General features: G+C 44.5%; 1 long non-coding RNA gene across 2 annotated transcripts in view; it reads left to right on the forward strand.

Annotated features, from left to right (window-relative positions):
- Nucleotides 1–382: 382 nt before the first annotated feature.
- The window catches only part of LOC130533116 (uncharacterized), a 32212-nt gene continuing 9213 nt past the window's right edge, over nt 383–23381 (forward strand). Inside the window, exons 1-2 of one of the 2 annotated variants that reach the window (XR_008952487.1) lie at nt 383–663; nt 16327–16437. This is a non-coding gene — a long non-coding RNA (uncharacterized LOC130533116). The remainder of the gene's footprint in view (nt 664–16326; nt 16438–23381) is intronic. The other variant, XR_008952486.1, reaches the window with a different exon arrangement.

Genomic DNA, 23381 nt, shown 5'->3' on the forward strand with positions numbered 1-23381 from the left:
CAGGAGCTATTATCACACTGACGCTAACTTTCTGTGTCTCCCCGTTGAAGTAGCTCCCTCTGTTGCTCCTCAATATCTCACTCCAGCAAGTGCTCCCATCTTTCCCTTTCTAACTAATGAGTTAAGAGTATTGCTATGACCTGTAAACATCAATCACGGGTGGCGACGCAGACAGTGACTAACTGCACCGGCGTGAGAGGCACAAAATGAAATGAAAAGTGTAAAAGATACATCCAGCCTGGTGTTTGTCGGGGAATAAATAATACAAGAAAATCATCTGGATGATCAGCGAGTGATTGCAGGTTTAAAGAGTGAAGGTAAATAATAAGGAAGGCTCCGATTTTCTTAATTAATGGGGTGTGAGTAATATTCCAGGCTTCAAATGAGAGAAAAGACGCTGGAAGTTTGATTTTGTTCACTCACCGTGAACTCACTGGTGTGCGCTTAATCCAATAAGTGCTCTTCTTGTTTGAAAAAGCAATGAGTCTCTATTCAGCTGTTAAAATTAAACTTTTCTCCCTCTCTTTTTTTTTTCCATATGGATGACTTGCACGATCTGCCATGTGGATGCTGCCGCACTCGATTGTTTCCGCCATACAACAGGAGGACGCTTCCGTCGCCCATCCGTTTACATATCTAGCTTCCTGTCGCGGCGGCAGAAAGGTCAGTGTTCCTATCCAACTGGGACCCTCGTGATTGAATGTAATCAGTATATACTTGTTATTCTGAGTGCTGGGCCTTTCTTTTATTTGCTGGCCCAGAAGTTAATTTCCCAGGTGACCTTTGTGTAATAAAACAGTATTATCTGTTTCTGGAGCCCCAACAAGGAAACAAATTAGCTTCCTCGGTGCCGTTTTTGTCAGCCAGCAGATCATTTATAAGTTTATTTACTTTAATTAGATTAAGGGTGCAGTAAAGACATGTGTGGCCATCATCCCTTGTCTCCTTGCATTATCTGATTGTCCCGTCCTGTGAATTGGACAATGGTTATGCCTTTTAGTGATTGTGCACAGGCTTTCATTCAAGGGAGACTCGCATATATTAAAAGTGTTTTTATTTTTCGCTCTTTGATGTTTCGTAATAAGATAATTGAATCAGTTTTCGGACTATTACCACCGGAAGGAGTATTTTTAGCCACGTCGGTGTACGGATTGAGCACATTGGTCGGCTTAAAAAAGAAGAGGAGGGGGGAAAAAAAGACGTGGCTGATTTCTCACACGTCTGCACGAACATGTGTCACCCGATATTGTGGAATTTTTTTAATCCTTCTCGCTTTGTGACGCTTTCCCTTTTAAGCTGGATCCGTTTTTCTTAGGCGCATTCAAACAAGCTCCCGTGGCAAGCTTATGTTTCCTCTCCAACATGAAATGGCCAGTTTGTACCTGGACGTCTTCTGCTGCGACGGCCGCTAACAACAATAGTGACAAAAGTAGCAGCGGTTCCGTTGCCATTGTGCAAAGAACGTCGTCCGTTGCTGCTCGTGATACACCTTTGATTCATTTCTGGACAATAAAAAGATGCCCCACCGATATATTTGCTCTTTCACACAACTTCTATAGCTGTTGCAGTTTTGACTAAAGGTGACTGTGAGAGAAGAGGCTGTGAGCTGTGGAGGCCAAAGCGAATGCAATGCTTTACTGACCCGAGGAATCTCTTTTATTACGGGCTTTTGTGCCTCTCCCTCCGCTGCTCTGTCAGCCCATTCAGACCCAGTGGCAGCCACCTACATTATATCCTGGATAGGCAGGACATTCATGCCTTTTTAACCCATTGTCCTTCCCCCCGGGGTGAGGGCCCAGAGCGGGATGTGAGAACCCCAGGCTGGGTATTGTGTCCCTCTGCGCTCTTCACACACCCGGCGGGGAACTTCCTTTCTGGTGTCACCGAAACCTGTGTGGTGTAATCCGCAGCTCCCCGCTGAGCAGGATGGGAAGGTTATTAAAAGTGCCTCTAATGTCTCGTTAATAAATCGCTTCCATTTTCCGCTTCATTTCGAAGTAATCGCGTTGGGAGTGTGGATGGGAAAGAATGTGTACCCGTTCTTGTGTTTTCAGTATCAAAGCTGCATAAAAATGAGCATGTCTTCTTATTGTCAGGGACATATAACTCAGACTTGTAAGTACAGATCCATTAGAGATGTGACCCTCACCTCTAAGATCAAGTATCTGGACTGCTGTGCGATAGGGTCAACCTGCAAGGTGTTGATGCCGCTGTGATTGCTCACGGAGAGATTTTTAAACGCGCCGAGGCCAACCCGGAGGTTTCGGGTTAATGGCGTCTTACGCCACGACCCGCTGGATGCGGCGTTTAGGTCTCCTCTGGGGGTAGCTCTATAAAGCAGCAAAGGTCACTTCAGTTAGAGTGCTGTTGTGTTAAGAGGTTAGAGAGCAGAGGTCCCCCCCCAGCGTGGTATCGCATGCACTCTCCATGATGCGTTAAAGATGCTGATGCCTCTGATTGCCACAGTGGGACCAGGAGGTGAGGTTAGGGATGCTTCGGGACTGCTTGGGTAATCCCATTAACTGTGACTCAGACGGCCCCCTGCCCCAGTGTGTTTGAATGTCAAGAAGAGAAAAAAAGGTGTACGCGCTTCGGCGACAGGGGCCTCCGGGCTTGAACGGCAGCGTGTTTGTCGACACGAAGAGACGCCGGTGAAAGGAATACAGTTTATTTTCCACGTTATTGTAAATCACGCTGAGAACAGCATCTGTCCGTCACAGAGCAGGAAGTTGACCTTAAAGACATTGGCCTGCCCTGGAGGTCAGAGGACGAGCAAATTTAAAATACGCTGGAGCTGTTCATCAAATATGAACGCGTCTTATGCTCCCAGCTTGTCCTTAGAATCACTTGTCACAAATTGCAAACCATCAAAGTCCAAATTGTCTGTGTTCACACCCCCTCTGGTTTGCGGCAGTTTCATACTTTTAATCACTTGATTTTCCCTTTTTTTACTCACTAATCTCTTTTGACTAGTGTAAATAAAAACTTGATGGTCTGTAACGGTAGTTGGGCATTATATAAGTTTGATGTTTTCAGATCTCTTGCTGTTTGACAGTTGGGGATAACAGAGAGTCAGACAGGCAGTTTGTGAGATTCATGTACGGGTGCACGTCTCAGTCATTAGCCGAGGAACCAGTTAATCACTGGGAATAAATAGCAGCATGTCCAGCCTCGCTTGCATAAGGACAGTGCTAATCTCTGGTTATTTAGGCTCAATTATCACTTGTCTCTCATTTTGGTGTGCCGTAATTACTTTAAGATCCCCGTCTCCGTTTGTGCAAGATATACATTTATGACAGCAGCTGTGCGATATCGTCACTGTTGCCAGCATTGTTAAGGACTTTACTTTCAAGCAGCTTCGCACCGCTGCTCTTCAGTTTGTCTATTCACTGCAGCTTTGGACATAATTGAGGTAGTTATGGCGAGCAGAAAGCTATCAGTGATTCTAAATAGAGAAAAAAAACTAGGCGAGGGTCATATGTCAATGGGAGGGAGTAGGAGAGTGAGTGGTATTGTCTGTTTCTGCACTCAAGGGTGGGATATTTGCAGGAAAAAAGCTTTGGATGGGCGGGATGTGGTGGGTCAAAGTCAGCAGTGCAAGTATTGGCGTAGAAAGCCAGCACGTGGTTCAATTGAACGATTTATCTGTGGAAATATGAGGAACATGAAGGAGAACACTGGCTTCTGGGTCGTCATTTTGCATTTCTTTATTATTAGTATTATTTTAGGAAAACTGGCTAGAAATGGATTTTCCTTTTCTTTAAAAACAACAAAGTTCTAATGCTGAAAATAATCCCTGACGGTTCTATTAAAATGACTGAGACTGGATCTGTTTTTGTGCATCAGTTGGACTGCTTGATATTAGAATCGCTGTTCTTTGCTATGTTTAACACAACTGATGATTCAACCCAAAAGGGCAGATTTAATTATTTGACTGTAACTAATGCAGTTAAGATGGATATTCACATTTATTGGTATCTGGAACAAACCGGTGAGTGTGTGTATCGATCAGACTGGAGTCTTGTCGCACTTGTCAATAGCAGGAGATGAATCTAATTATGTTTCCTCTTTGTCAACTGGGTTAACTGTCAGCAGGGGAGCCCTCAGTGGCTACGGCCAGGTTGTCTGTCACACACACACACACACACACACACACACACACACACACACACACACACACACACACACACACACACACACAGAGTTTTTAGGACCGTTGGCTTAGAATCCCTCCTTTTCACCACCTTCTTTAACACCCCACCATAAAGACACAATGAAGTTTCAGCTGAAGCTTTTCAGCTGTATCCCCTGACAACAGTTTATTTTTTATTTTTTATTTTATTTTTTTGCTTTTAAATATGTTCTCCCTATGCAGACCCTTTAAACTTAAATTTTGATTTGCACTTTGACAGAAAAAATATATAAACCCAAATTGTCGGGTTGATGTCCTTTTTAATGCTTTAAGCATTTAATTTGTTGAAAAGGTAAATTCATTCAAAACCTCTTCACAACATAAACACACGTTTTGATCTGGCATCATCCACAAAATCTGCATTTCAAAAAAGAAAAATTGTGCATATCTTCATTTCCTGCAACTTGTGCTTGTGTCTGTGGTCTGTTGCCTCACTCCTGTACTGGTGTGTGGCATTCAGGGACCTCCCTATCTGTGTGTGTGTGTGTGTGTGTGCGTGTGTGTGTGTGTGTGTGTGGTGTGTGTGTGTGTGTGTGTGTGTGTGTGTGTGTGTGTGTGTGTGTGTGTGTGTGTTTAAAGGGAAGTAATTTGACTTGAAAATCTTCCTTGGCAACACTTCATCAATGGTGAAGACTCTGTGGCTATCAAAGATGTATCAGCTGGTCTGATAAAGCTTCCTTGCTCTGGTCCCGGCGCAGCAACATCCCATCATAAATAAAAGCAGCAGAAAAGAGGCCTTTGTCACTGTTTATCTGCACTGCTTTTCTTCCTCGCCCTTGATTTCCTCTTCAGAAAATTGATGCGCCCTTAGATTGAAGCAGTGGGTTTGACAGGTAATGGTTAGTGTGATAACTGCTTAGATTTCATCAGCTGTGCCCCCCCCCCCCCCCCCCCAACCCCCACCCCCCACTCTGCTCTTTGTGTGCAATTGTTGCAACTTTCAGCTAGATTACCTGTCATCCAGTGCATCAGATAAAAATGCAGAGTTGAGGAGATGTAGCCAATACTGGGGAAGATCGGGAGAAAGAGATCTGGATAGAGAACGTTGGGAGAGTGAGCACACAAATTTGCATTCGTTTGATGGCGAAGCAAATAGAACATATTATTACCATCACAATCACAGATGGTTTCCTCCCTGTGCACACATTTGTGCTCTGCGTGGTTTATGTCATCTGCATGTAGTTTAACACTTTTTGGGGAAGACAAACACGGGTTGCTTACTAGCAACACCAAAGCTAGGAAGAATGCATTTTAAACTTTACTTTTAGATGATTATAATTCAATATTCAGCTGTCAGAAACATTAAATACAAAAGTGTTTGCAGGGAATCTTTATCGAGTCCCTCAGATTGGCTCTTTTGCTCTGCCGATGCCACCGTGGGCAGCAGAGCTGAAGTCTTTGGCAGATGTGTGACAGCCATTTTTCCCTTCTCTCGGCTATCATAGCATTATAAACACTCGGTTAGAGTTACATAAAACATGCATATTTTTACCCGGGAAATTTTCAGACCGGAGAAACAGCTGTGCCGGCCTTACAATGCATTAAGTATTTCATCCCTTTTAGATGGTTAAATTGTGCATGAAATGTTGCTGGCGCCCGTTTCTCCCGAGCTGGACTGATTAGGCAACATCTGTTACATTGGGAGAAATCCGTGTCATTTCTAATTAGCTGTCAGGCTGCGGCTACGTTCTGCCTGATGGTGCTGAGAATCTGCCACAGGTTCCTCTCCTCGTACTGTCACCTGCTTGTACCCCCCTCCCCCCACCCCCACCCTTTCCCTTTTCCCTCCCCCTCTCCCACTAACTCACACACACACACACACACACACACACACACACACACACACACACACACACACACACACTCATCAGCTGTAATTAGGGAGCAGGGTCCATACAAAGGAGCAACCTGGGAGCTAGGCTTGAGCCCATCTGTGCAACCCCATCATCAGCGCGCTCGCAGCTCCTCTAACGCTGGGGGCCGCTCCCGAGCTGGGGGCCCCCGCATGCTGATCGTTTGAGCCCACAAACTTTCTTACTCTGCCTGCTTTTTTTTTTTTTTCTTTTAGCTGCCCCATTTCGCCGTCTCCCTCTCAGCAGTGAAAGAAAATCCATCCCAACCAGGCTAATTCATCTAGCTTCAATAAGGCTGAAATATTAAATGCCCCTCGGTGAAGAGTGGTCAACAACCAGCTATTGATGAAATGCAGCATTAGAGGGACGGAACAAGCCGCAATCTATAGACAAATTAACAAACACGGCGGCTTCAAAGAGACACTCAGAACTGATGGTGTTTTCATTCAGAGGCTCGCTTGTTCTAAAAGCACGTATCCTGTAAAGATTTTACCATCAGATTCAGCTCTCTTAAATCTTTAAGTATTAATCTGATCCTTTAATCTGTATTCATTTTATTTCACTCGTTACCGTGTACACAAAATGTCATTGCTATAGGTCAATTTCAGTAGTAGCCATTACAAAATTTACCAGATAATTAATCTCAGCAGCTAATCCATAATTATTGATTGTGAATTTGAAAAAAAACTTCTTTTTTTTTTTTTTAATCACCGCTATAAAGTGCAATAAAAGCACACAAAATAAATGCTAAGGTTGGGTGAGCAAAACACATGTCGGCAGGAAAAATACATGAAAAAAAAAGGTAGCAGTTAACTTATCGCTGACCCTTTTCATCTTCCTGACATCAGATGATTAAAACTACGATAAAACACCCTCTTCCCAAACCACTTACCGTAGTCTGACTCTGGCCCTGTCATGAGTGTGTCAGACAGCGTACACATCTGTCCCTTTTGGCGGTCTCTGACAAGTTCAGCTGCAGAGCCTGGAGACAGGCGGCGGTTATGCTAGTCTTAGTCGGAGGTCCTGCTCAGGTGGAGCCTCAAGGCAGGAGATGAGACATAGATCCTGTTTAGTGGTTCTTAAAGCCACTTAACCACAACAAGAGATGTCCTGGAAACCCCATCGTAAACGCAGCTGTCTAATCTGGCTGTGAACAGTCGCAACTCGTCGAACAAACGGCGTGAACACGTTCACTTAGGTGTTGGTTCCTGAGCGCTAATGTGCACGTCAGCGTTCAGAACCTGTGGTGACTGACTAATTTTCAGGTGTATCTTGACCCACCTGGTAGGATCAATTTATCAGAATCTTTTTTTTGTGTGTGTTCTTCAAATTTACAAACTGAAAGTTACGTTCTGATGCTTCCATTTGTTTTAATCTTTAACACTCCTAGACTGTAAGTACTGTGAGATAGGGGATAACGCTCCTAATGGAGTTCAGGGTAAAGAGAGCAGAGAGTATAGGTTTATAATTTGGTAACTAGAAATTCTATTTAAAGATCAGAACAATGTATAGAGCTCAGCTTTGGTGCTGTTCTGCAGGCCTTGTGATGATTTTCGCCACATTTAAACTATCCGCACCTGGACCCGAGTCTTTTAAATCGGACGGTCGAGTCGACAGAAGATGACAAGGAGAAATTTGCCGGAAAAAGAAATCAGCCTCTGAAGTACACGCGGGCTGTCACGGCCGCGCTGCGAGCAAATCACGGCAGAGAGGGACAAAAAAAAAGGCTGCGACCAAGAATGACAGGGCTGAGAGAATGTCACAGCAATTGTGGGGCCATCACTGGCACGAGATGATGGGTGATTGCTTTGCATTCCACGGTAAGTCCACCCTGGAGGACACCTTGCACTCTTTCTCATCTCTGGCCTAACCTTTGGTGCTGACATTTAAAGTGTTGATTTTGGAGCACTTATGCTAATTGTTGTAATTTTCCTGATGAAGCCCCATTCTGATACCTTGATGTGGCCAAGATAGTTTTACATTTTCTATGTGGTCCTCGTTGCCATTTGCACTGTGTAGTGTCAGCCCAGAGTGCTACTGAAAGCGAACAAAATTGCAAGCAAATTGCATCAGATTGCCAACATTGTGAAAAGGGTAAATTGCTTGCAAATCTATTTAAACCGCTGGTCTATTTTCATCAGCTATGGTACTTGGTATTCATGATTGCTTAATTGACGACCTTTTCTATTGTGTAGTGCTTTATGGTGCGATGGAAAACAATCTTTACCAAACCAATTACCCTTTTTCCCCCCCTCCACGCAACTACATTAGAGCTGTGATTGCAACAGCCAGTCTTTTGTAGATGAACTTTATGGTTTCGGGGAATAAAGTGTCATTTATTTGATGTAATGTTTTGAGTTTTTCGGTAAAAAAGCGTGAGGGTAAAAGAGAGTCCGTTTCAGTGTGACAGTAATAAGCTTATAATAACCTTGTCTGTGTGAGAGACTTGCTAAGTGTGGAAATATTGTGCCACACTGCCAATCACCAGCATTTACCTACTGCTAAGGCTTTGCAAATCTTTGGATGTGGTAGTTCGGATTTAAACACTTGCGACAGTTTTAGGCATTACAGCTGTAGCCTGTAGATTGACTGATGCACAATGGCGCTCATTCACGAGCCTGAGATTGGACCGAAACACTCTTGTTTCCTAAAACTAAATTTTTTAACCGCGGCTAAAGCCTGCTAGCCAAAAAGGGGGTAGCTTGTTCCCTGTGAGTGCAGACTTAGTATTTCTCTATCGTGCGTACCGAAGTGCTGTCAGTCTGCTCACATGTCTTGTGCCAGACGGGCCAATAGAATTAACCCTGGGTTTACCCCCCAGGCCCGTGTGCAAGGTAATGGCCTTTGCTAATGGCTGTGTTTGACCAGTGCCAGGTACCATCGCCTCGAGCTGGCACCGGTAGCACGGTCTGAGCGGCGTGATGATCTCCGTACAGCTGGCGTCCGAGCGCCTCTGCCAGGCGGGGATAATACTCGACCTCTCTGTCCCTGACTCCATCTTGACTAAGTTGGCAAAGGCCACAGAGATACGTCCCATCATAACAGGATAGTGTTGCGTTTAGCCACCGTTGTGGTGCAGCTAAGTTGCGCTCTGGCAGCTCTCTGCGTGTTGTCACTGTGGCAAGTAAACAACTCTCATGTCACATCTTGTGCTCGTGATTTTGCCTGGGGAGAGGGGGGGGGGGTGTAAAGATGTGTGGAACCAGTCAGGAAAAGAAAGCAGCCCCCGCCCCCCCTTTTTGTAAATTAGCTCATTTTAACTATGTGGTCAGACAGACTATTGTGTGTGTGTGTGTGTGTGTGTGTGTGTGTGTGTGTGTGGAAGGGAGGCAGGGGTCCACGCCGACCCTGCCTGTCATTTTAGAAGGCTAGAGCTCCCTCAATAGGAGGAACCAGGAGGGGTTGTAAATTTTCCCTGCGTCAGAGTAAAGCTGATTGATCTCTGTGTGTAAAATCGATAAGAGGACTCTGTCATTTTTGTAACAGATGAGTCGGAAAGAGAAAATAAATGAGGACTCCCCAGATCGGCCTGGATGTCCCCAGCCCGCAGCTTCGCTCTCATTATTACAGTGCGCTGGGGTATTTTGGCAGCGCTGTGTCCACTGCTTCAAGCTGTACCCTGGCAGCAGCAGGCCCTTGATTATACTATGTATATTTCATCTCGACCGCGCAGAGAAATCAGACACTTGCCCTTGCACCCCCACCACGTCTTGATCCTTGATTAATCTATTTTGTTATTTGCAGAAGTACATCATGCCAGAGGTTGATTAAATCAGGAATTGAAAGCCATTGTCTTTCCAGGATGTCCCTTGTAAGAACTAATACACTGGCTGCGGTCATTTGTCTTGAGTTGTTATAAGAAATAAGGACCAGTGCTCTTTTCTCTTCTCCTCCAGATATTGCAGGAAGATTAATTTACCACTTTTCATCTCTTAGCTCCTCCATTTACTGTCTGCTGTGTCTCCTGTGATATTTTTCATGCATAGATATGCTGTTTTCACTTATTCATTCCAGTTTCACCTTGATCTTCTCATCTGTTATATTAAACTTCTTTGGGGCGCTCAGAGAATATAGTCGTCACGGCCATATTAGATTGATGTTTACAGAAACCATTGTATAATGTCACTTTCAGCAGGTCATATTTCACCCAGTGCCCACCTGTGTTTCACTTGATCAGCACTCATGATTTGCTCTACGCTCACATCCTCCGCTAGTGTCTTTGTTTATAACCCCACGCTTTATGTCATGTAGGACATCACTGTCTGAGTTTGCATGACCTGTGCGCGTGTGTGTGTGTGTGTGCCTCTCCGCACACGCTTCGACCCGGCTGCTTTTATCAGCTGGTCTCTAATGTGTCAGTGGTTGCTGCAGATCCACTCATCACGCCGATGTCTCCGCTGCTCAGCAGCACCATTAAGGACACATCAGGCTATCTCCTGGAGACTGGCAGGCATAAAATACCCCTTTGGCCTCACTCTGAATAATTTTCAGGTCACGGGGGCCCTGCGTAAAGCTGCGCAGGACAGAAACCTGACAGATGGAAGACCGCCAACATCACATGTGTTGGTCAAGTTTTTTCAGTTGCAAGGAGGCGTAACCTCGCGGACAGACGGCATGTAACCTTTATCGGTCTTTTAGATAAACTTGCGAGACGCAAGGCTAATTAGACTTGATTTGTTTGCCTGATTAAAACAAAGCAAATGTCCGTGCGGTTCTGGGACATCAGCGCTTTGCAAAGCAAAAGAGTAGTAATTCTTTAAATGGTAGAGGTGAAAGGAGATAATTTGTATGTGAAATACTCATTTAATTCACATTCACTAAGCAGGTTATCAAATTAAATCAGGGCTCTGTTGGAGCTGCCACTTGGGCTTTTGGGCCCAGCTTCATGTGTAAAATTGGCCAACAAGAGATTTCAGGGGGCGCTTTGCACACCCCTGTCACGTCATCCCTTGGCTCCCCTCAGGAGGCCGATCCCAGGGTCAGCGCTTGTGGAGAGATTCCTCTATGGACTGCCACAGGGCGACAGGGACACAACACCACCTCCAGCTGGGCGACTTATTACAGCCCCAGTCTTTCTCACCCCCTCCTCACCTGCCCCTACCATTCACAACATCATCAAGCCATCACATATTCATGAAGTTGTGTAATGGTAGAGACTGTGTATTTGTGAAGCATGCACGTTGGTGGGGATGGGGGGTTACCAGTTTGGTGACACCGTGCAGTGGCTGAGGCTGCAGTTGGCAACTGTGTGTGTGTGGGGGGGGGAGTCTGCAGGTGGCTGTCACATCCGTAATTGCCTCATACTTTTGCTCTGCAGCGTAAAATTGTTTTCATTATGTGTCATGCACACAGTGCCAGGCAAGGGCCCCTTGAGAGCATTCCCAAGAGCCAGAGGGAGGAGGTACTCCACTTAAACAGCCGCTTAGCTTCAAATAAGAAAGGAGAAAAGGAGCAGAGAGAGGAGGTGGAGGAGGAGGAGGACAGGAGAGAGGGAAGGGGGTGTGGAAAAAACAGAGGAAGCTCATCATTAACTGTGTTCGAACAACAGCAGACAAGTGTGAGCTCATGCACAAAACCCGGGCAGAGCTTATCCAAAACATCTCAGTTACCAGGGGGGAGTTGCGCGGCTTCACCCGCACTGTGAGCTCCTGGAGGGCTTCCGTGGTCAGAGGGGGAGAAAAACAAGGAGCGAGGAAAGAAAAGGAGAAAAAGTTTCCACCTGACTGGAGTTCCCATGGTTTGCCATGCAGGAGGGTAAGCAGGTTTCAGCAATAAACTCGGGCATTGTCAGGCAATAATGCTCGGTCAGGTCCCTCCATTGGGATTCAAGGGTGTCTTTTTCTCTGCTCCCTGCGCTGCACTAATCACAGGCCTACTTTGTTTAATTGCGGCAAAAGGGGAGAAAATGTGTTCAAGAAGTCATCCTAATCCCTCCCCTTTACCCCCTACTCCCTCACAACAGCCCCAGCTTTACCCCTGTGTGCGCTCAGCCCCTCTCGCTCTCTCCACACCCCCTTTTCCTTTTTTAATGAATTGTGGAACAAACAGCTAAACCACGATAAATAAAAGATAGAGCGGAGGAGGAGTCTGATAGGTAGAGGCCTGAGGTGTTGGCTTGTTATCTATGCAAACGCGCTTCCGCTGGATTTAAGCACTTGCTACAAGTGCCAGTACAGTAGTGTCCTCAGGGTGGGGGGAAGGGGGGTTCCTCCATAAAGGATGCTGTTGATACCTGTTAGCACACAGCCTCAGAATAATCATCTCTGTAAACTCCCGCAGTGAACACAAATTCGCTCCTTCTCTTTTCTATTCCAGGATTTCCAAACTTAAGGTGCCATGCATTGTCCTTGATGACTCTGAGGTCACAGGCACCAGGGAGGGAGGGTGGGGGGGTGTCGGGGGGTTGAGGGAGGGGTTTTATCAATCAGGACTCCTCGTCTTTCTAAAGCTGAATAAAAAGCGACCCACGAAGAGACAAACCAGTCCCCTTTTAACCAAAGGCTTTTCTTATTCATTAGATCCGGATTCTGGCTTCTCCCTTTGCCTCCTCCAGCATTTGAGCCACCTCAAGCATTGAAACCCACTCTGGTGTATAAAATAATAATCCAAGAGTTCTGAACTGAAGCGTATGATAATGATAGATGCAGCATCCCTAAATACAGGACAGAGTGATGCTAATTAAATAATAATGATTTCAGAATTTACATCAGTAATGTATGTGTGTAAGTTAGAACTTTCTTTACTGGAACAAATGTTGTAAAATACCTAATAAAAAATACCTAATGAGTTTATTCTATATATCTATTTATATATAAACAGCAATTACTGTTTTTGATGAAAAAATAGTAAATTTATACCTATTATGTACATATAAAGATATACTGATGGACACTTAAATAGCACTCATAATAGTAATTATAGTTGCTAACCTAAGGCAGCATTTATTTGAGTTTATAGGAATTAACCCCCAAAGGTTACACCAAAAATAATGTTATTTAAAGAAAAACTGTTATAATGTAAATCTGGAGGAAAAAAAAGAAATTTGAATATGGATCAGTGTGATTTGAATAAATGATCTTTGTGAAGGAATGTTATGGAAAAATCTTGGCCTAAGTGGATGAGGGTTTAAATGAGAAAATCTCCCTTAAGTAAACGACTTCCCATGTGACCTGGGGCAAGTCACTTAACCTCTGTTTTCAAGCCCACCGCCAAAGTTTAAACAAGAGAATTGCTCAGTTCCATCCCCACACACTCCTCAAGTCCCTTTAGACCAAATCATTTTGCTCGGAGTGAAAAGCCCCCAGCTTTAAGGGTAAACAAAGATGCCAATTTTATCATCATCTGCAAACAAAAAGAAAGACAGATATTTAAATTCATTCCTAAATAACATGCAAACATGCTTTTAAAAAAGGAAAAAATACACCAAAGAATCTGGTGTCTGCAGTTGTCTTATGACGCCCTTTTCTACTTTATTGATTCGACCACAGATTGTAGTAAACCACTGACGACCACCGATGCCTCTGAATGTAGCATTACGGCCCCGACTCTTTCTCAAAACCCTGAAAGACTGATTAAATGGTTTGGTTTATTATTGGCCAAGGGAGGTTGAAGGCTTCTGTCAGCACTCGGGGCAGAGGGAATCACTGCCTCTTAACTGGACAGCTGTTCCGGCCTTACCCCACTTTTCATATGGATATGTATGTTAATGACAGGCAATGGACTGGAGATGAAGAGGCCTGAGCGCTAGGCCCTCTCTTCAGCGCACTTCTAAAGCCTCCACAAAAGGAGCAGTAAAAGAGGCTGCAATGGTGAAGCTCCCACTTTTGTGCTCTGAATTAGTTCTGCAAGCAATGAAAGTGATCTTTTCTGGACGACAGGGGAAGTCTGCCGATGGCTGGACCAGCTCATTAGCACAAAAGTCTGTTGGGACATATAATTGACTGATGCAGATCCCCCGCCTGTCACAACACAGCGCAGGACGCAGCACAAAGCACCGGCAGAAGGGGGGAAAAAAGCACCTTTCCTCTTATAAACTCACCTAACAGTTTACATTAGAGCTGCTGTTGTGTTTACTTCCTGCATGCAAATGTTGCGTCCCACGGCCTGCTGACGGCTGTGGAGCTCTGCTTCCTGTTGCTGTCAACACTGTTGATATCGCTTCTATTGACCTTCCTCAGTTGGGGAAGAAAAACATTATCACTCCTTCACTGTGGATTACAGCTGGTTAAGCTTTGTAAATATCATCTGGATAACAGTTCTGCATTATTGTGAGTCCTGGTTTTAGAATCTAGTAGTAATTTATTTGTTCTCGAAATACTAAAAGAGTAAGAAAAATCAACTACAGAATGTATTTTCTGCCTTTTTCTTGATTTTGTAGACTGGCACCTGGAACAAAAAAGAAAGAACCATGCGGAGTAGACCAGAAGCCCTTAATGGCTGCATCGCGGTTAAATTGCCTGGAAAATGCTGTTTTAATTTCCATGTTAATTGAAATGGACTAATTGTTAATATATTCTGAGAGCAAAGTACTGAAATGGAAATAATTTGCCCAAATTTTAATCCATTTTAAATTGGCGTTGGGACTGTTCGCCGTTTCAGCGTGTTTGTGTGTGTAATAGATGACAGAATAAGTCAAGCCTTTCATAGGTCAGTTTAACTGTTGGCAATGAGGATTTTTGTCATAATTTTTCCGAGACGCAGACAGTTTAAGGAGCCCACCTGAAAACAATCGGCACTGTTTTTCTATTTTCACGCAAAAGAATATTGTCAAGCAGCTAAATGGGGTATTCTTCATGGTCTCCCTTCTTCGCGGGCAACTATAGAAATTAGCCCTACGTTTCTCGGCTCTCACACATGGATACACACGCTTGCATGGACACAAGAAAAATTTCTTTTCTTCTGTCAGCATTCCTCTCCAACAATGGCTAGATTAGTGGACGTGAGGGCCCCCTCGGGGGCACGTATTGTGGCACAGAATACCCTCGGCAGGAACAGCTGGTAGGGGTTAATGGCTACTGAACCTCTCAGCCGGAGCCCTTTCTCTATTGTGTGTTCCGCTCATGGGAAGGAAGGGGGCCGCTGACAGCTTCTGGGGTGTGAGGAACCTTCAGAACAGCACCCAGGTCACCCAAAATGGGGAGCAGGGCAGCGGGTGGGGGAAGGCGCGAGGGGGAGGGGGAGCGTGATGCTGAGGGTGGTAGGATGGTGGCAAAAAAAAGGGAAGTCTCTGTGGACCAGGAGCCCAAAGCTGCACATCGACAGGAGAATTAGCATCAGTATATATTCAACATAAAACAATACGGGCAGCATAATGGGAGGGACAAACTGTACGCAAGGAGTATTGGGGCTGAAAACACCATGGGGAGGGTGTGATGAAGGGTCTCTAAAAGGCCTGAGTGACAGCACGTCATCACGTGATCTCGTGTTTACCTGAAAACACTGAAATCTAACCATTTTTGCTTCAAGTAACAAGCCTATGTCACTAAATATATACAAGAAGCACAAAAAAAAACATATTTATGACCAGAGTGCTATCACATAAATAACATCTCGTCTGTAGCCTTGTTGCATGTTAATGATCCTGTTGCCTCATTTCCGTGATAGCACAGTGTGATCCCAGGCTGGGGGTCAGTCTGTCAGGGCTTCTATCCTCTGTAATGGCCCCTCGCATTAGTATTCAAAGCTGAAGATACACAGGAGGAAGAAGTGCTTAGATGCTGCCTGTCTGTGCGCTCCAGCTCGCTTCCAGTGTGTGTGTGTGTGTGTGTGTGTGTGTGTGTGTGTGTGTGTGTGTGTGTGTGTGTGTGTGTGTGTGGCCCGTGTTGCCTTGTCTCTTCAGTATCACAGGCTCCAATCTTGCCACCCAGCGGAGCCCCTCTGTCAGGGCCGGCGAGACGCTGCAGCTCCGATTTAATCCTCCAGTCACTCGCCCCCCGCTGTGCAGCGTGGAGAAACCCTTCTCCCTGATCCATCCAAGCTTCTCACACCAGCGGCCACACTCATTAGACGGCTGATTATGATAGCGCGCTGGTGTAATGTTTAATCGGGGCTGACACCTGATTCGCCATGTTACAAATCCTGTCATGCAAATTGAGCCATTTGTGTTGTTTGATATGGAGAGATGGGCTATGAAATGAAAGATTAGGCCTGGAATGAGACACGGGGGACATGTGCCCTCTGCTCCTGCCACTGTGATTACAAAGATGGGAACAAGCGTCTTTCTCTAGTGTATCATGTAGGGCCAGCACACATTAAATTAGCATGGTGTGTTTCTCCCCGCAGGAATCAAAAAGGCGGCCCGCTGCCGAGGAAATGTCTCATCTCCCACCGTGAACAAGGGCGGGATAATGGACCTCTGGGAGCACAGAAATCGCATCAGTCTGTGACAACAGGGTAAATAATTCAAATATCTTCAGATCTGGAGGTCTTTTGTCCTTGTTATTTTAGAGGAAAACAACGCCGCATGTTGTTAAACCCCACCAAAATATAGCATATGTAAAATGTAGATATTTTAAATCCTGTTTTCGTAGTGGAGAGGGAATCATTGGAACATCGCGCAAAAGGCAATGTTGTTTGAAAGGACAAATGAAATTGCTGATCACGGGGCTGTGCCGAATCGGAATTGTAGGGGTTTGCTTGATGTATAGATAGGGTAAATTACACTGAGGATTGCACGACTTGCCATTTTTCTCTGCTTTATATTGGCGGCGGCTCGGCTGTAGGTGAAAGCGACGGTGCGAACGAGTGCTCTTCAGCGTCTCCGCTGGCCTCACTCATCAGCCCTCTTACAGTAAACATTTCATTTCCCCAGCCTGTCAGGAACATCTCTGTTGCCCCTCGTTGCTCGGGCTTTAATCTGAAAGGCAAAGTCAGCCGGAGCGCTCGCCTGTTTTCCGTTTGTCTCGAGCCTCCTCCTCCCTTGGCAGTCCTGTCTTTAGGTCTGATAAGTTCAAGCTCTGCTTTTGTTTTTTTGACCTTTGCAAAGTGTAAAACCTGCCTTTTTAAATGGCTTCTTTTTTGTCTGTCCCAGCGAGGGTCCTGATATTTCTCACCGTTCAGCGACGATCACATTATCACAAACACGGTGGGATGCCTTCAGTTGCTCGCTGACTTTATCACGTTCTCTCCTGCGAGGAGTCGTGCAAATTAAACGGCGCTCGGATTTCGGCATCTCGGCAGACAGCCAGGACCTCGCGCGTGAGTTATTACAGCAGCAGAAGCCTTTTTATATGAGTCAATTCTGAGTCTCAGTGGAAAGTTACCTGTTTTTACAAGCCGTCTCCTCTGAGAAACACCTGTACGGAGCAACAGACTCATTGTTTTTCTTCTTGCTGCATCGTAAAGATTGAGAGACGAGCGAGACGGTCCGGGGCAGGTTTGCTGAATCACTCATACTTCCTGGCGCCACATGGCTGACTGAAGAGTTCCTGTCAGGAACACTGACTTATTAGGGCCACTGTAGTACTTGCACTATTACATCATAGGGAAATATAATGTTATTGATTCCTAATTTTTATTATTATTTATCTTATTTAGAAGACTAATGTTGTACAAAATATTTTTAAACATCATCACCGTGCTGGAAAAATGCACATTTCTGTTCACTGCTAGTTGAAAAATAAGGGGGAAACACAAAAAAAACACATTTTGTGTCAGTGATTGTTTTATCTATAGTTGAGAATAAAAGAGTGACTCCTACATTTCTGTGAAATATAAATGTTACTGTTTCCCCAAAGTGCTCGGAATATTATTATATAAGTTATTGATTACATGTCACGTTTGGCAGCCGTTTATTGATGGCACCAGAATGTGAAAGTAGCTCACAACCTGGATGGAAAGATCAGGATTTATTGCCCAGAATCTCTTGAACAATTTTATCAAAAGCCCATTCCACTGTGACATTTTTTTTCTCCCATAAATCAGCGAGCGGAAATCTATCAGTGGACAGTAGTGAGAGATAGATGAGCGGAGGGATGAGAGGGTCAGCAGAGATTTTTCACTGGTCCACTCCGTCACAGCCCGCAGCCTCACTCTTTCACCTTTATGAATTGGTCTTTTACTGACTGCTCGGGCTTTTAATTTGTTCCACACACTGAGGGGAAAAATGGGAACATTTAGACTTTGCTCATGAGGTAATGTATCGATTGTTAAATCACTGTTGATGAGGACTTGTAGCTTATCTTCAGTTAGCACAAACTTTAGATGAATGAATCTCAGTGGATCCAACAAGTTTGATATTATTAATATTCTACATTTATTCCAAAGTGACAGAAAAGAATGTGACTAAACACCATGTGTAAAAATTCACTCTGTCTAAATTCAAACGAGATACCCACAGAGAAGCGCCGAGCTTGTATGGCACTTTAATTTGGCAATAATGACAAGGCAGTAATGTATGACATTATAATGTATCCTTATCCTCAGGCACATTGGAGGAGGATTGGTTTCTCGCTACGTGAAAGAAATTTGGGGTGAGGCACGGCTGGAAAAACACAGGAAATGCCCTCATTCTTTTCCTCATATTTCAGATAAGGATTGCAAATTGTTTTTCACGTGTCATTTTTATGCAGCGAAAAGTGGAAAGTTAGCCTTCCACACACACGTTAATTGTTTTGGAGCGTTGCAGAATTGCTAAGTTGCTACTCAGAAGAATGCTTTCATTCTGCGCTTTCATTTAGGTTGTTTTTTTTTTTTTACATTTATTTGATGGATTTATTCCTTCGTCATCACTCTCTGCAGTGTGTGTTGGTGTTGATAACTTCAGTCAGTTCACCCAATCTGACTTGATTGAAGGCCCTCGTTTACTATGCAGCCATGTAAAGCAGAGGCCTTGAAATATCACACTGACCTTGGCGTTCCCGCCTGATTCATTTTTCCCCGACGTGCATCCTCAGATGGGATTTTTACTTGGTAGCTGCAGTCATTTCAAGATTGGTCACACTGGTGTTGAACGCTGCGGCTGCGCTAACAGCATCACTTTAGTCCTACCATAGGTAAATATGTGCTAGTTACGCAATGGTGTGTGCTGGAATGGATTCTGTGTTTGGCCCTGTAGTGTTTAAAAACACACACAATAGTCAAACTATTCTACGTCTCCAGCTAGTCTAACTGTTGTGTTACAGAGTGCTGTAACCTCTGCTGCGGAGCTACATAACCGCGCTCGTCTCCTCCTCGCTGCAGCCTTGCTGAATCGCTTCGGGTTGAAATGGCTCCACTTTGTTGTCAGGTGACATTGTTGGCATTCTTGTTGCCTGGGCCCTCGGGGGCAGAGGCAGTGAGCGCAAGGGATACGTGGGCCGCCTGGTGTCGTCTACCAGTCTGATTTACTGTCCTGCTGTGTTTGAAGAAGGACAGGCGGAATTCGCCTCCCTCGGCTTCCCTGTGATCAGTCCTCCCAGATTACAGCCCAGGTGAGGCCCATCACCATCAACCATAAGATATAGGAAGTACCTGTCTCCCGTAGCCCCTGGACACCGCATCGAGTCAGGCCATTTCCCTGCACACGACTCTCCTGCCTGTGCGTGATGACTTATATATGCGTCGACTACGCAGACAGCATGGCTGGCTGTGGCCTGGAGCGTGCAGGCGTAGCATGAGAACAGCCTGGAGCTGTGGCGCTGCGGTGTTTTAACCTGTTGTGCGCCCAGACAGCGCAGCATGAGCTTGGCGTCAGCGGTGTTTCGTCGGACCAGTTCAGAACACTGAAACACAAGCTAATACTTGTGTTGAGCAGTAACTCTCTCTGACAAGAAGCATTTTGACACCGCCAACCCGCTGCCGCGGGTAGCAAAATCTTTGTTTGAGTAGTGACCGGAGAGAGCAAAATACAAGTAAAACATAAATGCGTCCCATCGTGCTCAATATTTATGGCTTTTTTCCGTCGGTTACCCACCTAATCAGCCCCCAGTGTGTCCAGGCTGCAGCTCAGAAAGACGGAGACATGGCGAGGCTGATTGGAGTCAATCAGCTGGGGGCAAAACCAACATTTCATCTGAAACAAACAGAGGTGTCGAATTTATCTTCCCGGCACATCAGCTAATGAAGTGGCCAAATTTCCGCGGGCCGAATGACAGCTGATTGGGCGCAGCCCATTCGGTTCAAATCTCAGCGTTGATTTGTTGTTGTTAGATGGGATTTGGAAAGGCAGCGTAATCAGATATAAACGCAGCGGCCGCATTGCAAGGAATTGATTGGGCTGGGTGTTTGTAAAAGAGCTGATGGGTCCCAAGGACAAAACGAGCGGCCCTAAATTTGACATTTTGCCTCTCGGCACAATCAGGCCGTCGCATCGGGAGCATCTAGTTCATTTTCAATATTGGTAAAAGCTAATATTTAGGTGTGATTGTGACAGAGTGCAAACAGTCTCATGGAATAAATTGAGGCAAGTTTGGCCAACTCACCTTTGTAGCTTCAAAAATAAGGAATCTATTAAAAGAAATGCATAGAATTTCTTTAGAATGTCTACGCTCTAGAAATATGTGTGTAAGTTCAACACTTTAACCAAAGTGATCTCATTTACAAGCATAGCGAGGGCGGACAAAAATGTTGTCTTTTTCCCCTCTTTGGTGGGGTCAAAGGTCAAATTTACCATGAGATTTGAGATGCAAACAGAATCTTTGGTGGGCGGTGGAGTGAAGGGCTGCTGTGAAATAAACATCACTACAGTGAGCGGCATTAACATGTGTCAGATAAGAGACTTTCAAGTGTCCTTACAGAACTAAATAACTGCTACTGAATCTTTAGCATTTCAATGGTCACCTTAACTCTCAAAGCTGTCATTGTCTTTATTTAACGCTCAGGCCTTTGGTGACCTGTCCATTGAAGAGGAAATCACAAGAAAGCAACATTTAAATGAGATATGAGCCAAAAGGAGCTGCTTTTGTCCTGCAACACTTGACTCACCATTTCATTGAATCACTTTATGGGCTAAGAAAAACTAACAGGTGACTTTTTTGGAAGCTGAGCAGATACACAAAGATTTTTTTCTTTTCTATCATAAACAAATGCACTTTCATATATAATTATATTAGTTATATTTTATTATCTGTCAATAGCACCATAAAGTGTACATTTAATAAACAAGCCTTTCCCCCCCCTCATTTTTCGGGGGTCGTCTTTTGACAGTTTCAGCAGTTTGCGGTGCACATGAACTCATCCTGGACTGGCAAATCTTTGTGTGGGCTCCTTGAGGCAGCAGTGGCTCCCAAATTGAATTACATGCACATTTCTCAGCCCCAACGGGGAGCCATCACTAATTAAAACCATGTGATTGATGACACCGAAGCCTCTGCCAGAGCCGAATAAATCACTCTCACAGTCACTTTGCTGCATTGGCTCTTGTCTCCACACCAGAAGCTACAGTAAGTTCAACACTTCCTCTCAGCTGAGGTGAATAATCAACACAGGAAATGCTGGTTGGTTTTCTCTCTTGAAATATGCAATGATCCTTTTCTGGTTCTTTACAACAAATGTCACCTGCAGATGCTTATTCCATCCTATGAGTCCTAGTCTAATATATAGGAACATAGAGTGTGTGCTCTTTGTTATGCTCCGCCCGAGTGACCTTTCAAGAGAACAGTTTTTATCCCATCCATTCAGGAACAGCAGCAATTGGTGAGTAATTGTTGTCTGATGGCTTTCACACTTCGTGGGTCTATTACACGCACAGCACCCACACACATACTTTTCTTAAAGGCTTTTCTGCTCTAAAACCACCTTGGAAACTTAACAGCAGCCATTTTTGTTGGCATTGTTAATAAAAGTTCTTCCTTACTTCAAATGTGTTTTCAGGCCACATGTTGCCGACTTTCTCTATAGGCTAACTGCTGCCTTTATCCTGGAACAATTTTGTACTTTAAGCTGCATACAAGTCAGATCCTGTCAGTGGGTTAGTTTTGTTCAAAGGACCAATTAGTGGGTCCTACCTTAGCCTGCAGCTAAAAGGCCTAATGGTGGGGGCATCCACCTGAGAGGTGCAGAGCTTTAATTTGAGAGAGGGGTGGGTGGCAGCTTCTGGGGCTTTTAACATTACACAGGACTTCATTGTGGCTGCTGACCGTTTGATCTTAAAATAATTTACTTAATGATCTCACCACGGGAGCAATTGGCGCTGCTCGATTAGTCTGCAAGGTCTAATGGACATGGGAAAGAAAGAAGAGCAGGAGGGAGACTGGAAGGAGGGGGGAAGAGGGTGGGGGTGGGACAGTATGATGGCTATATGGATCTACCATTTAACCTTGAGTCGATAGGTTTTGCTTTTTAGCAAAAATTCGGTTGAGGCGGTGTTAAATGTTAGCATAAGAAAGCTTAAAAAGCTAAATTGCTACAAGAATTACAAAGTATGGTTATTATAGAATTTCAAAATACATTCATTTATCAATCCAAATGAATCATCTTAAACTGTATTTATCTTGTATTTATCTCCACTGTCACCTATATACACATAGCTTACACACATTTTTAAAACACATTTTAGCCTGTAAAGCTGAAGGGGGGAAAAAAGCTCAGTTAGAAATTGACAGCAGTTGAAATAAACCTGCTAACCAACATAAGGCCGACTATATGAAGACTGTTGAGTAAAAGAGAAAAAAACAAATCACAACAGCTTCAGGAGTTCAAATGAAGTTGAAAAGGTCACTTAACTTCCAGCATACATCTGGCTGCATGAGAGAAAGGGCCCCCTGACCTCTACACCAGGAGATAACAGGGGTGATGCTGTAAGTGTGTGTGTGTGTGAGCGCGCACGTGTGTGTGTGCGTGTGTGTGTGTGTGTGTGTGTGTGTGTGTGTGTGTGTGTGTGTGTGTGTGTGTGTGTGAGGGAGAGAGACATTACAGTTCAGGTGGATTTTCCAGCAAATCCCTCTGGCAATGTGTGAAAAGCGGAAAAGGGTGGGTAATGATCACAGATCACCGTTATTAAATCAAGCTGTACATGAAGCTACCGCTGACATGTCCTGGCAAACTCTGGCACCCTGGCAGTGAAGGGAACACAACAAATAAACCTCTGAATGGAATTTTGTATACAGTATAATTAGTGTCATTGCATTTGAAAGTGAACTACATCAGTTTCCATCGTCAGATTTATAATCTTGACATAAAAACACTCTTCACGTGCGTTTGTGAAGATTTTAAAGATGTTTTCAGAAAGCAGAAATTGTATTTATCAGTTCTTCCACATCCTGTCACTGTGGCTTTAAAAATGTAGACATTTACAATCAATGGGTTTCAAAATAATGTAAATATTTTTTTGAATTCAAAAGCAATTAAGCAGTGTCATTAGATCTTTGCTTATTTGTGGCATATGCAGAATACGAAGGTTGAATATATAATTTAATCCG

Source organism: Takifugu flavidus, chromosome 10 (assembly GCF_003711565.1).
Source record: "Takifugu flavidus isolate HTHZ2018 chromosome 10, ASM371156v2, whole genome shotgun sequence".
In the NCBI taxonomy this organism is placed as follows: domain Eukaryota; kingdom Metazoa; phylum Chordata; class Actinopteri; order Tetraodontiformes; family Tetraodontidae; genus Takifugu; species Takifugu flavidus.